This window comes from Scyliorhinus canicula, chromosome 22, assembly GCF_902713615.1.
Source record: "Scyliorhinus canicula chromosome 22, sScyCan1.1, whole genome shotgun sequence".
Lineage (NCBI taxonomy): Eukaryota > Metazoa > Chordata > Chondrichthyes > Carcharhiniformes > Scyliorhinidae > Scyliorhinus > Scyliorhinus canicula.
Window position 1 is genome coordinate 7,704,137 of NC_052167.1, and position 14,535 is coordinate 7,718,671.

At 40.4% G+C, this 14,535-nt stretch overlaps 1 protein-coding gene across 11 annotated transcripts in view; it reads left to right on the forward strand.

Annotated features, from left to right (window-relative positions):
• Positions 1-14,535, forward strand: part of LOC119956020 (serine-rich coiled-coil domain-containing protein 2-like) — a 643,754-nt gene that overhangs the window by 42,396 nt on the left and 586,823 nt on the right. For 9 of the 11 annotated variants that reach the window (XM_038782731.1, XM_038782738.1, XM_038782740.1 and 6 more), the window contains one exon: positions 8,189-8,309. The exons of 1 other annotated variant lie outside the window; for it this stretch is intronic. The gene's annotated coding sequence lies outside the window, so the exon portion shown is untranslated. Of the gene's footprint in view, positions 1-8,188; positions 8,310-9,832; positions 9,895-14,535 lie in introns of all 11 variants that reach the window. One more of the 11 variants, XM_038782737.1, reaches the window with a different exon arrangement.

The following is a 14,535-nucleotide window of genomic DNA, read 5'->3' on the forward strand; positions in this document are numbered from 1 at the left end:
ATTTAGTTTTGAATAATTAGGCTAAAATAATTCCGTCAGCTATTCTGTTATAAATATGTTATCTGTACAAAGGCTATGTGGTTTAAAAAAGTTCACAAGTCTTTCCAAGTCCATCTGTGAAGACTTTACTGTGGGGAGATAAACATCAGAATATTAAACATTTTATTTAAGTTAATTTTCTCATAAGTAAAAGTTAGGTAATGTGTGGATGCTGGGAAAGCTTCAGTCCATACAGTAGGATTCATTTCATTTCCTTCTATTAGATTATTCTTGGCCTTTCCATCCATTTGCCAAGTGAATTTACTGGGTAATCCTGCTCTTCAGCGTTTAGCAATTCTGCCCCTGGGTGGGTCTTGTTGAAGTTTGTGATGATTATTGGAGAGACTCCTACAAGTTTTGTCCTTGTCAGTTCCTTGTTTTTGACTACGATAGTGTCTCCAAAATTAGTACCAAGTACCACAGATGCTACCAGCTGACAGATCAATATTTTACATTCATAGTTTCACTTGGGAAGGAAACCAACGTGCATTTGTCCCCTGCACCTTTGTACATCTTGGATTACATAACTCAAATCTTCTCAGCATATTTTTCAGGTGAATTATTTGAAGTCACCTTATTTTGGAAAGATTCTGTGGCATTTAAAGTACTATACTTGGTTCAGAATGTGATACAGCATCCTTTTTAAAAATAAATAAATAAATTGAGTACCCAATTATTTTTTTTCCCAATTTTAGCGTGGCCAATCCACCTACCCTCGCATCTTTGCGTTGTGGGGGTGAGACCCACACAGACACGGGGAGAATGTGAAAACTCCACGTGGATAGTGACCCGGGGCCGGGATCGAACCCAGGTCCTCGGTGCCGTGAGGCAGCAGTCCTACTCTGTTCCGTGATAGGAAAACTATATTTTTCTTAGTTTATGACGAGTATTCTTGGAATTGATAGATATAGTTTACAATTTCAAGTGCTGCTGCACAGTGCCTTCCTTAATAAATCAATTGCAATTTATTGTATGCTGAGTACTACCTGACCAGGAAAACATCAGAAATTGGCACTTGTTCAAGATTGGTTGTAACTAATAAATGTCAATAAAACAAATTAGTTATAATCCCACTGTTGTTGACAAATCCTACGCCTAGGTTGCACTCTGCATGTCCCTGATCCAGGGTTTAAAATTCCTTATTGTGTGTTTTTTGTTTTTTCCATTCCTGGGTTGCAAACATACAAATAACATTAGTTATTGCTTCCATAATAAAAGATTTTTATCTAACAAATTGATACCATTGCACATTCTTTCATAAGATGATAAAGGTGAAGGAAGAGAGAGGACAGGATTGGGGTGGAGGTGGTCACTGCTGGGAAAGCAGAATTAAATTTTGCGAGGGTTACTGTAAAAAGGAGCAATGAACTGTATAGTCTGTGAACGGCAACTGCAGTCAGTGGTGGGTTAGAAGGAGAAAAATTGGGTGTGTTTGAATGGTAATGCAGTTAACATCTTGTTCTTTCGGAAGGGGAATGGAACCTGTAAAAGAGGGGTTAGTGAGGGATGCGGCCCTGCTCTTGGGCAGGAGAAGGAGCGGTGAGGAAATTAGCTATGAAGATTAAAGGCTGTGCTTTTCCTCATTGGTGCTTTGGGAAGGAGTTGAAAACTCCTTTAATCTTTGGAAACTAAAATCCTGTTCACAATGACTGGATGATGATATTGGAGGCAGGATTTTTCTGATTGGCTGGGTGGGGTGAGACCAAATTCGTGCTTAGTTACAGGGTGGGTGGGTTAATTTTATTTCACCCCCCCCCCCCGGATTTATTTGGGATTTGTTCTTGATCATTTTGCTTTTTTGAACTGGTTCCACTGTCTCATGTTGGCGACGTAACATTATCAACCACAGAAACAAAACATTTTGGGTCAACACTAATTTAATTTCTATATTTCATTCACGTGTTGATTTTTAATAGGGATGCTTCACTGTTACAGCCTGAAAACTAATTGCAAGTTGATCCATAAACTAAGATGCTTAATGATTCTATTAAAACATACCAAGGAGAAGAAAATGTGAGATTTTTGTTTGGATATAAACTTAAGAGGTTTCTCTGCAGATGGGAATAAAGAAATATTAGCACAGAATTATGGACTCCAGTGTATTTGAAGGTATGCTATTTGACTCCTTGTAACATGTGGCACAGTGGTTAGCACAGTTGCTTCACAGCGCCAGGGTCCCAGGTTCGATTCCCGACTTGGGTCACTGTCTGTGCAGAGTATGCACGTTCTCCCTGTCTTTCCATGGCTTTCCTCCGGGTTTTCCGGTTTCCTCCCACGAGTCCTCAAAGACGTGCTGTTGGGTAATTTGGACGTTCTGAATTCTCCGTTGGTGTACCCGAACAGGTGCTGGAATGTGGCGATTAGGGGCTTTTCATGGTAACTTCATTGCAGTTGTAATGTAAGCCTACTTGTGGCAATAAAGATTATTTATTAATTATTAATTAAATTTATTATATGGGTGATTTATACAGATGATTGAGTTACAGTCAGAGAACCAGTAACATTGATTTTTTTTTTACATTAAGTATTGTGGAAGTATAATTGACTTTCCATTTGCTGATATTTGCATAGAAACTGTAATATATTGCAAAAGTTGAATGTTTTGTTTTAAGGCCCTCTCTATGGTGTCTTTCTGTATTTTTACCATGAGAGGTTACCTGTACTGAAGTCAGAAACCAGAGAATTTAAATATTATTTAAAATTTATGATTTATTAACAAAAAACTTACACACACGATTACATTTACACAGTTAAAATTATTCTTACAGAATGTTCCCTCAATTGGTTAGAGTATCTCATAAGCACCACTTTAGGCAGCAATCCCTTTAGATATTCAATCTAAAAATATTCCCGTAACATTACTTGAAGGCAAACTCACTGTTACTGTACGGGAGGTATGTCACAGGACTTCTCTCCCTCCCACTCTGCTGGAAATTCAAGAAACTTTAAAGCAAAACCCTGCTTTCTGAAATACCAGGCACTTTCTGGGTTGGCTGAAGCTGCCTCACTTTGCTTCCTCACAGTTCGCTCCCAGCACAGAGGACACTCTAGGAGATCTTGCATGGTGACTCCCCAACACAGCTCCCAACCTCTTTTAAATATGTTCTTTCTGTTTCATCTTTGCCCATTGTCCTTATCCTTCTTTGAAGTTTACCTTTCCCAGAATATAAAAACCTTTCATGTTTTCCCTTTAGCCGCCACTTTCAGGTAAAATAAAATTGAACAACTTTGCCATATTTATTTTTTTTTTTTTTTTTTTTGTTTTTATAAATTTAGAGTACCCAATTATTTTTTTCCAATTAAGGGGCAATTTAGCGTAGCCAATCCACCTATCCTGCACATCTTTGGGTTGTGGGGGTGAAACCCACGCAGACACGGGGAGAATGTGCAAACTCCTCACGGACAGTGACCCAGGGCCGGGATTCGAACCCGGGTCCTCAGCGCCGTAGGCAGCAATGCTAACCACTGTGCCACCGTGCCGCCCGCCATATTTATTTATGACCTTTTTAAAATTTAGAGTACCCAATTATTTTTTCCAATTAAGGGGCAATTTTACGTGGCCAATCCACCTATCCTGCACATCTTTGGGTTGTGGGGCGAAACCCACGCAGACACCGGGAGAATGTGCAAACTCCTCACAGACAGTGACCCAGGGCCGGGATTCAAACCCAGGTCCTCCGCGCCGTAGGCAGCAATGCTAACCACTGTGCCACCGTGCTGCCCAATTTATGACCTTTAACATACCCTGTTTACTTCCCTTAGAAATGTAACAGCTGAATATAACAATCCTTCAATATTGCCTCATGCAAACTTTTACCTAGGCTTTGTTTATTTTATTTAAAAAATCAAGTTGGCCATTTTTACTTGGAGTGCATGCCATTCACACCTTTGGTATCATCACCCTGTGGGCACCCAGTCAGCAGCGAAATTAAATTATTCACACACACATGCAGCCACAAGCCTGCTTCACAGAATGACACACTAAACCACAAAAATATTAGAAATAATACCCTCTTTCTTCACGTTGTGCAATACACAACAAGAACTGTATGTAATTCATAGATTAACAATCTGTTGGTGATTTAAAAAAAAAATCTTGTAAGAGTGCAGTATATAGAGAAAGGCAGAAGAGAATCTAATATCGTTTGAATTTTAGCAGGAGACCGGTTGCAAGTATTTTTTGCAGCAATGATAGAGATTGGAGGAGGGTGTGATTTGGTAGTGTTGGTGATGTAGCATTTTGATAAGTTGGTACACAATGAGAGAAGTGCTGGAGTGTGTCGTTGTACGTGGATGGAAGAGGTTGTGTGATGTTGCAGAAATGGAGCTGTGCTGTTGGTCAGACTTCTGTTCTATCTCATGAGAAGGGTTTGATACAGATGCTGATTGAATACATTTCTAAATTTAATTGCAGCTGATCTCGAGCATTGGTAAAGCATTCATGATTTCTACTTCGGATCATTATTCATCTCTGGAGAAAGTGCACATGTCACTATTGATGAGAATCGTACTCCCCTGTTATGTTCCTCCATAAATACGAAACCAAGTGATTCAGACTGTCACAGGTTCTGCAGGGACAACAACCATATTGGGGGGGGGGGGGGGGGGAGCGGGATCGAGTGGACTATGTAACTCTAACCAAGCTATGGAAAACAAGGAAAAAAGATTGGGAGAGAAAAATGTCACGAAAAACAGTGCAGTCAGTAATGTGAAGAGCGTGCCCCCAAGAAATAAGAACATTGAACTGCTGATGATGCAACTGCACTCTGTACATACTCTACTTTTTCTTTTGGAGCGTTGCCATTGAAAGATGTTGGATTTGAAGCACCACTATCTGATGTGCAACAGTACACCTGAAGACACCATGCTAAATCTATTTCCTTTCTCTGTTTTGTGGCAAAGGAAATACATAGCAAGTGATTGACTATGACAAATGAGTAATGTTAATAGCATCTTGTAACCAGGTAACCACGCTGTATTTTGTTAAATGAATTGCAGCCAGTTGTTGACCGAACTTCAGTTTTAGTTCCAGCTGGTGATAATTGCGTTTTTATGCGAGTATGAGATGTTTGCCGTGTCAGCTGTAGGAATTTGCACATGTTACCCAGAACACAAGGGAAGGACGGAAAATGAGACCCCCACACTTTTAATTGTGCTATTTAAATGAAACAAGCATTTACAGATTTTGTTGACAGTGCTAAGTACTTTTGAATCTATTATTATGCAAACCAAATTGTAAATATATTCCATGTGGCAGAGTATATTGAAGTATTACGAATGCACTGACGATTATAAAGCTATAAATTTAACTATCAATTTCAATGATGAGCAGTTTACTACAGTATTACAATGAATCTTCGAACTCGCACATTATTACATTTGTTCCATTTAGCATACTCTAGTTTTGCATCAATTAATATTTCACTGATTTTAAATTGGTCCAGAGATGTTTTAACGAGACAGCTGGCTACTTTCTGCAAATAGCGATTTTTGAAGAATTTTGAAGGATATTATGCATCAATCTAATATTTGACGAGGTGTACTTAATGGTGTGTTGGTTTTGATGAGCAGTTTGAACTGTGTAAAATACTGAGTTTGCATTGAACTTTTGTTCCGACTACCGCATAGGTTAATTGTTGAGCAAACCAACCAGAGGAAAATGTGGCTTATGGACCATTTTTTTCAGATTCTGGAAAGGAGAAGAAACCTACTGATCTCCACAGCACAGAATTCCAGTACCACTTTTGGTATTTTAAAAATTATCAACAAGAAGAAAAGAAAACAAAGGCATAAAATGTTTACAGTTACACAGTTGAAATATCCTTCCAAGAAACTTACTTGGTCAGACTCTCACGTTCCAGGCAACGCTCTCATGTAGATGTTAACTATAAAGATGCAGTATTATTAGCCAAGGCAAAACTGATGTTGCTGTAGTAAAGATATATATCGCAACCTCTTGCACTCTTCCACTTTGCTGTGGAAATCAAAGAAATTTCAGAAACAGGATTGCTTTCTGTAACCAAGACATTTCTGGATTGCTACTTCCCTGGAGGTCTTTCCACAACACAACTCGGCTCAGTTTTTCCTCAAATGTCCTTTTTCCTTTCATCTTCAATTCCACTGTGCTCAGCACCCCTTTCAACGTAACTTTTCCGATGTTTTCTTTCTATTGCCTTCCCTACAGGCTCAAATAAAATTTAATAACCTTCCGTTGGTTGCTTATGCAACCGTTGCAAGTTGTAAAAGTCTCCCTGTTGCAATTTAACAGCTTGAAAACAACCATTTCCACAAATGCATAACAAATGACAAATGCAACTAAGATTGAGTGCTTGAATTTATCAACAACCCACCCAGACATCAGTGAAGACTGAGAGTCAACCAATCTCGGGGGCAATTTAGTTATGGCTCTCATTAGAATTTTTATAGTATAATTGTATTTCAGGTGAGTTGTAATTAATTTTCTGTCCACTTTAAATCTGACATCCCTATTCAAAAAAAGAGAGAGGCAAAAAGTAGGAAACTATAGTCCGGTTAGCTTGACCCCTGTGGTGGCGAATTTGCTGGAATCAATCTTGAGGAGATCATTCAACATTTGGAAAGACAAAGCTCAATCTACCATTGTCAGCATGGCTTTATGAAGGATAAGTCATGCTTGACCAACTTGCTTGAGTTCTTTGAGGATGTAACAGGCAAGGTGGATAATGGGGGTCTGTGGATGTGGTATACCAGATATATCTAGACTTCAGAAGACGTTTGACAATGTGCCGCATAAAAGACTGATCCAGAAGGTGAGATTGCAGGCGATTACGGGTAGAGTACTAGATTGGATTGAGGATTGGCAGACTGACTGACAGCAGGCGGTCGGGATAAATGGGTCCTTCTCTGGCTGGTGAACTGTGACTTGGGGGATGCTTCAGGGGTCAGTCCTCTGATCTCAACGGTTTACAATTTGTATAAATAATCTGCAAGCAGGGACAGTGTATAACATCGGAAAATTTGCGGATGACACTAAAATAGGTGAGAAAGTGGGCAATGAAGAGAAGAGAGATTTTAGACTGATGTAGATAGGCTCGGAGATTGGGCCAAAATTTGGCAGATGCCGTTTAATGTAGGCAAGTGTGAAGTTATCTATTTTGGTCAAAGAATAGAAAGGCAAATTATTATCTGAATGGAAAGTAGATTCAAAATGCATCTGGGTGTCTTTGTTCCTGAATCACAGAAAGTCTGCATGCAGGTAGAACATGTAATTAAAAAGGCAAATGGGAATCGGTGCAGTGGTTAGCACTGCTGCCTCACTGGGCCGAGGACCCGGGTTCGGACCTGACCCTGAGTCACGGTCCGTGTGGAATTTGCACATTCTCTGTGCGGGTCTCATTCTCTCAACCCAAAGATGTGCAGGGTAGGTGGAATGGCTACACTAAATTTCCTTTTAATTGGGAGAAAAAATGGCAAATGGAATGTTGTCATTTCTTGCAAAAGGACTGGAGTATAAAAGGAGAGGTATTGTTGCAATTGCATAGGGTGTTGGTGAGACCACATCTGGAGTATCGTGTCCAGTTCTGGCCTCATTATTTGAGGAAGGATATGATGGTATTGGAGGCAGTTCAGAGGAGGTTTACCGGATTGATTCAGTGGATCAAATGGTTGATGCTTGTACTCGCTGGAGTTTAGAAGGATGAGCAGCGATCTGATTTGAAGTATACAAAATACTAAGAGGGATTGATAAAGTAAACGTAGACCAAATGTTCCCCCATGTAGGGCAATCTAGAATGAGAGGCCACAGATATATGTTGAGAGGCGATAGATTTAGAACTGAGATGAAAAGGAACTACTCCTTGCAGAGGCTGGTGAAATTGTGGAACTCTGCCCCATAATGCAGTGGAATCTGAGTCATTAAATGGTTTTAAGAAGGAGATCAATATATTTTGATTTAAAAAAGGGGGGTATGGGGAACAGGGAGGGAGGTGGATTTGAGAAGATATTGGTCCAGTATTCTTTGTTCCCAAAGAAATATGCTTAATTATCATCACCTTATTAAATATGTTAAATCCTTGCTTAATGCCTTTTAGCAGACTAAGAGAATCTTTTTCGGGACAAGATATTTATTTTCTCAGACCATCTAGAATTTCTTCCTCTTTTTCCTCCTCAGAACTGAATAGAAATTTGAATCTTGCACAGCACAACTCCATGGAACTTTTGCAACTGAGGAGGAATTTTAAAAAATAGTCAAACATTTCGATCTGAAAATATTCCATTGGCAAGGTTACCAGGTATGTAGAAAACAATCCCATCATATTCTACATACATATGCATTAGACAGCAGGGAGCCATTGAACTTCAAGCAAGCACCACACACATGGCAATACAAACTTGTTACACCATTGCTGCGTGGAAACTGCTGTTTTCAGCTACGGGATAATCTAACAAACTGACCTAATCTCTAAAGAAAAATTTAACATTGTGATTGTCATGTCTTTTATTTAAAAAAAAAACTTGCCTGTTCGGTAAAGGAAAGAAAATTCTTAGTGCCTTGTAGCACGTAACCTGAGAACTACCGCACCTTTTACGTGCTGTCATTAATCACAAGGATGAGAATTAAAAATTCAGGTGTTGGTAAATAGCGCAGGGCTCAACTGTTGAGATGTGGGTAAATGTACAGAGGGTGGTGGGTAAACGAGACTTTTCAAACATTAAATGGGTTGACGCAGGGATGGTACGTGTCAATATTATAGATGTGGAATTGGGAGGTCTGGTGATGGTGTGGATATATGGTCAGAAGCTTGCCTGAAGTCAGATTTGATATTTACGTTTGCAAACAGTGTGTGTCAACCTAAGATAAGTGTCGGGGAGTTTGTGGTAGAGGCCGAAGACGATGGCTTTGGTCAGGGCGGCACGATGGTGCAGTGGTTAGCACTGCTGTCTCATGGCACCGAGGTCCCAGATTCAATCCCACCTCTGAGTCATTGTCGTGAGGAGTTTGCATACTCTCCCGGTTTATGCGTGGGTTTCGCCCTCAATACCCAAAGATGTGCAGGGTAGGTGGATTGGCCATGCTAAATTGGCCCCTTAATTGGAAAAAATAAATTTAAAAAAAGACGATGGCTTTGGCCGTCCCAATATTTTGTTTGGAGCAGTTTTCAGCTGATCCAGTATTGGAAATTGATGGAACAGTGTTTGGAGACGTGGTGTTGAACTGCATATCATCATCATTCATGTGAAAACCGACTTGTTTTTGGATGATGGTGCTGAAGGGATGTAGGTGAAGAAATCGAGGAGCCACCAGAGGTAACCACTCGGGAGTGGGAAGGGAAGCCAGTGCAGTGATTTACAGATTTTGATTAAATAGTTGAAAATGAAATTGCGCGAATGTAGAACCACCCAGCAAATGACAGTGGCGAGGTGTTGGAGAATAGTGTCGTCAAGTGAACTATTTGTCATATGTGGAGATGCCGGCGTTGGACTGGGGTGGGCACAGTAAGAAGTCTTCCAACACCAGGTTAAAGTCCAACATGTTTGTTTCGAATCGCCAACAGGCGAGTGATGAAGGAGCTGCACTCTGAAAGCTAGTGATTTGAAACAAACCTGTTGGACTTAAACCTGGTGTTGTTAGACTTCTTACTTAATGTCATATAGTCCAGTACAGCATACTGAGTGTGCTCATTGATAAAATTCCTTATTTGCCCTAGTTTTCAAGTGACTTTTAATCTTGTGATGTGACTAAGTCTATACATTTAAAGAAAACATCTGCATTCAGCAGTCAGTTGATTGAAGCTACCTGTGGCATTACATACAGATTTTAAAAAGTGCTTTCAGTAGTCGAGAGGAGTGTTGTGCCGAAATCTCAAAGTACTTCAGGTAAGGTTTAGTTTTAACTCATTGTGTTTGGGGAGAAAGGTTTTGTACCAAGTAGATTCCATTTTGCTAAAACTATTTTGCATCATATTGGCTTTGCAGGAGTGAGGTACTCTGCTCTCCAGATCTATAGTGAGTGGTATTTAATGATATTTGAGTGAGGTGTGACAGGCTGATTGGATTGGCTGTAATAGCTGGCTCGCGTAATGTGCCAGCAGAGCCATTGTAATTGAATTTAACATTCATTCTATAGAACTGCTTCTGCAATACGCACTCGGTGAGGACTGTATTGTTCATGCTGTAATATGCCTGTGAATCACATTTAATTTTTCTGTGACCTAGAAATAGAGAAAATATGTATCGAACCTGGTAATTCTCAATGTCTGATGCAATTAGTTTTATTGAACTTGAAAGCTTATATTTGACGCAATTTAAATGTTGCACCTGAGGTGTTAATCTATTTTGCTGGATTTTGTAAAACTATCTGTACAATCTAAGCCATTTATTTCATGAAAGCCTTTAGAGTTGCAGATTAAATTAATTTATAATGACTTTATTATGACTGTCCTTCTAAAGCTATGTTTAATCAAAATCCCCGTGTGATCTGATTTTTTTTTTCTCCTCTTCTCGTTGATTCCAGTTAAATAGCTGTTTTCTCGGCAACAATCATCCTTTTGATACAGAAGCAGTGGGTTTTTTTTAGAGAAAGATCAGCATTGTGTTTAGGATAAGAATTTGTATGTTAAAGATTTGCTTCAAGTTATTGACCTAGACTGCCTGTAACATGACACAGTTCCTTTTGGAATAGGTAAGTACCACAGTAGACATTTCCACTGTGGGGTTGCTTGTGTTTAGTTCAGTTGAAGCTATCATCTGAAATTTATACAAGTATTGTGCATTGTAGACAAGCTGAACAGTTGGAATTGGAGTTCAGAGAGTCCTTCACAGAAAAAGCTGTTCTCAAAGACCTAAAAGTTCAAATCAAGGCATTGCTCTTTTTTTTTGCAAGTCCAGAAGCATTTGACAACTGGGTAAAACTTTGTCCTGATGTTTGGGGCCATAAATGAATTGTGCTGTTAGCAGTTTGTGAGAGACGATAATGGATTGTATAATGGACCAATAATGGATATATTGTATTGTTATTGATATGTGAAGTGGGGGAGGGAATTTGAGCACCATCTGGACAGAACATTTCTTCTCTCTCAAAGATCACTAATCGTTCAGGCAAATATTTTGCTGCTTGTTAATATCTGCAACGTGTTTCCAATCCCTGTAGAGAGGGAGATTATCTCATTTACTCTATATCATTCACTTACCAGGAATTTATATTAAAATGTGCATTAATGAGCCTTGCCACGGATATTTTTTAGGAAATTGTGTGAAATTTGCAGCTATTTGAAATGTGCTCTTGACTGTTGAGGAATTGACAACTCAAGAATGTTGTCACTTTTTAAATATCACTTTTTGCATAAATTGATTTTTTTGGCAGCGGTAGATTTTTAGTGGAATATTAATATACCATTGTTAAAACATACTTTTTCAATGTATTTGCAATTTAAAATATTTTATCCTTTACAGAAGCCAGTTATTTTAACTCTTATCTTATCTAATTTATTTTATGGTTTCAATCTACCCTTCCTACTTGTGCTCAATTTTGATGAAATGAAATGAAAATCGCTTATTGTCACAAGTAGGCTTCAAATGAAGTTACTGTGAAAACCCTCTAGTCACCACTTCCGGCGCCTGTTCGGGGAGGCTGATATGGGAATCAAACCGTGCTGCTGGCCTGCCTTGGTCTGCTTTCAAAGCCAGCGATTTAGCCCTGTGCTAAACAGCATGATGAGGCCAAAAATTCTTAATTTCAATTTCCAATTGCCTGAGAACTCTCTTCTGGTCTGAGTCTGTATCTGCTCAGGAGAGTGTAGACTGAAGTTTGACTGGACTGTCACTGAAATGACCCGGTCAGACTTGAGTGTCTTTTGTGTGCTGCCCTTCAGTAACTTATCTCATTAACTAGCCTAAAGCAACAGATGCTTCAACTACCTTTGGTGATAACAAGATTAAAGCATATTAAAATTTAGAAATGTAGTTTTAACCAGTGAGCTGTTCCTCTGATGATCCCATTGATTATGCTATTTGTCTTTTGAACTCTGCTCATGGATACCAGGATGAGTAATGTAATTCCATTATCTCCATGGATGCTACTGAAGCAGTTAACAGTGTCTGGCATCATGCACTTCTAAACTAGTTTATTATCAACACCAGCTTAAGGAACATTGCCTTGTCTTTTGATTCAGCACTTTACAATCTTATGGCCACAATATTAAGTTCAACAATTTGGATCAGAACTACTGGTTCCACTTTTCTTGAACAGCATGTGCCAATAATGCTTTCGCCATTGGCCATTTGCATCTCATCTTGATTTCTCCATTACCACCTTCTTTTGCCTTGTGCCATCATGTTATTTAATCACTCCTGTGCTTCACCCTATCACAAACTTTGGTCTCTGTTCTTTTCTTTTCTTTTTTTTTGAAATAATTTTTATTGAAAAATTTTGAATTTTATACAACAACAACGAACCATAATAAAATACCAAAAATAACAATAATATTAGCAATCATAAACATTCGCCCCATCTCCATGAACAACACAGCATTTTAACAACAATGCAAATTAACACAATATTAAGTTACATAATAGAAACTACAATAAGGAACACCCGCCTCTCCCCGGGTTGCTGCTGCTATTGACCAAGATACCTATCTTTGAGCCAGGAAGTCCAGAAAAGGCTGCCATCATTTATAGAACCCTTGTATTGATCCTCTCAGGGCAAATTTGACCCTTTCCAATTTTATAAATCCCGCCATGTCACTGATCCAGGTCTCTACACTTGGGGGCCTCGCATCCTTCCACTGTAGCAAGATCCTTCGTCGGGCTATTAGGGACGCAAAGGCCAGGACACCGTCCTCTTTCGCCTCCTGCACTCCCGGCTCTACCGCAACTCCAAAAATCGCGAGTCCCCACCCTGGTTTGACCCTGGATCCAACCACCCTCGACACCGTCCCCGCCACCCCTTCCAGAATTCTTCCAGTGCTGGGCATGCCCAGAACATATGGGCGTGGTTCGCTGGACTCCCCAAACATCTGGTGCACCTGTCCTCACCCCCAAAGAACCTACTCATCCTAGTCCCGGACATGTGGGCCCGGTGCAGCACCTTAAATTGGATGAGACTAAGCCTCACACATGAGGAGGAAGAGTTGACTCTCTCCAAGGCATCCGCCCAAGTTCCGTCCTCTATCTGCTCCCTGAGTTCCTCCTCCCATTTAGCCTTCAGCTCCTCAACTGACGACTCCTCCACCTCCTGCATTACCTTATAGATGTCAGACACCTTCCCCTCTCCGACCCACACCCCCGAAAGCACTCTGTCCATCGTCCCCCATGAGGGCAGCAAAGGAATCCCTCTACCTGTCGCCTAGCAAACGCCTTTACCTGCAAGTATCTGAACATGTTCCCTTGGGGAAGCCCAAATTTATCTTCCAGATCCCCCAGGCCTGCAAACCTCCCGCCAATAAACAGGTCCCTCAATTTACTGATGCCCACCCTTTGCCACCCCCTAAATCCCCCATCCCTGTTCCCTGGGATGAACCGATGATTGCCACCCAATGGAGCCTCCCCCTGTTTCCCCCCTATGCCGTCTCCACTGTCCCCAGATTCTTAGGGTCGCCGCCACCACCGGGCTCGTGGTAAACCTCTTGGGGGAGAGCGGCAACGGCGCCGTTACCATGGCACCCAGGCTCGTACCTCTACATGACGCCATCTCCATTCTTATCCACGCCCCCCCCCCCCGGTCTCTGTTCTTTTCTACACTTAGAATCTATTAAATCTCTAACATCTACCTATTCTGATGGAAGTCATCAAGCTGAAACGTTAGCTGTTTCTCTCTCCACAGATATTACCTAATTTAGTGTTTTCCAGCATTTCATATTTATTGCTATGAAGCCTCTGTGATGTCATCTTTGCAGCTATTTACTGTACTTTTCTTTCAACATGCTCCATCTAATTGATGGCTGATTCTTTCTGTTAACTTTGAGCTTCACCTGGGCTTTTCCATGGTAATCATTCTTCATTGGTTACCTCCACTCATCATTGAGTACTGCCTACACTGTCTGGTTTGATCATTCCATTTATAGTTCTTCAACTTCATTCACATCGCCTACCTTCAAGTGCACACACCATTCCTTTTGATGTAACTTTAATCATTCTGTCACAGTCTTCAATAGGGCAATGAAAAATTTGTTTCCCTCCATTCTTGGGAATGTTTTTTTTTGTTCCATTGTGAATCTTTCTGTATGGCTTTATATTTTGCCTTTCATTTGCTGATGTCCTCTAACCACGTTCGTCCAGCTCCAGAGACACTCCACGCCAATCCACCAAGACTTAGCTGGTGCTATATATTGGCAGGCTCAAAACTGCATAGCTTGTTAGTCTTACCGTTTCATGGTATCTCAAACTGCAAGGATTCCTCATCCTATCATTCTTTCCTTCCTTCTACAACCTTCAAACTTTTGAAAGTTGAGATGATATTGTGTAACATTACTTCCTGATCAACCTTGGTTTAGTTCTCCACATTGGGGCTTCGGCCTT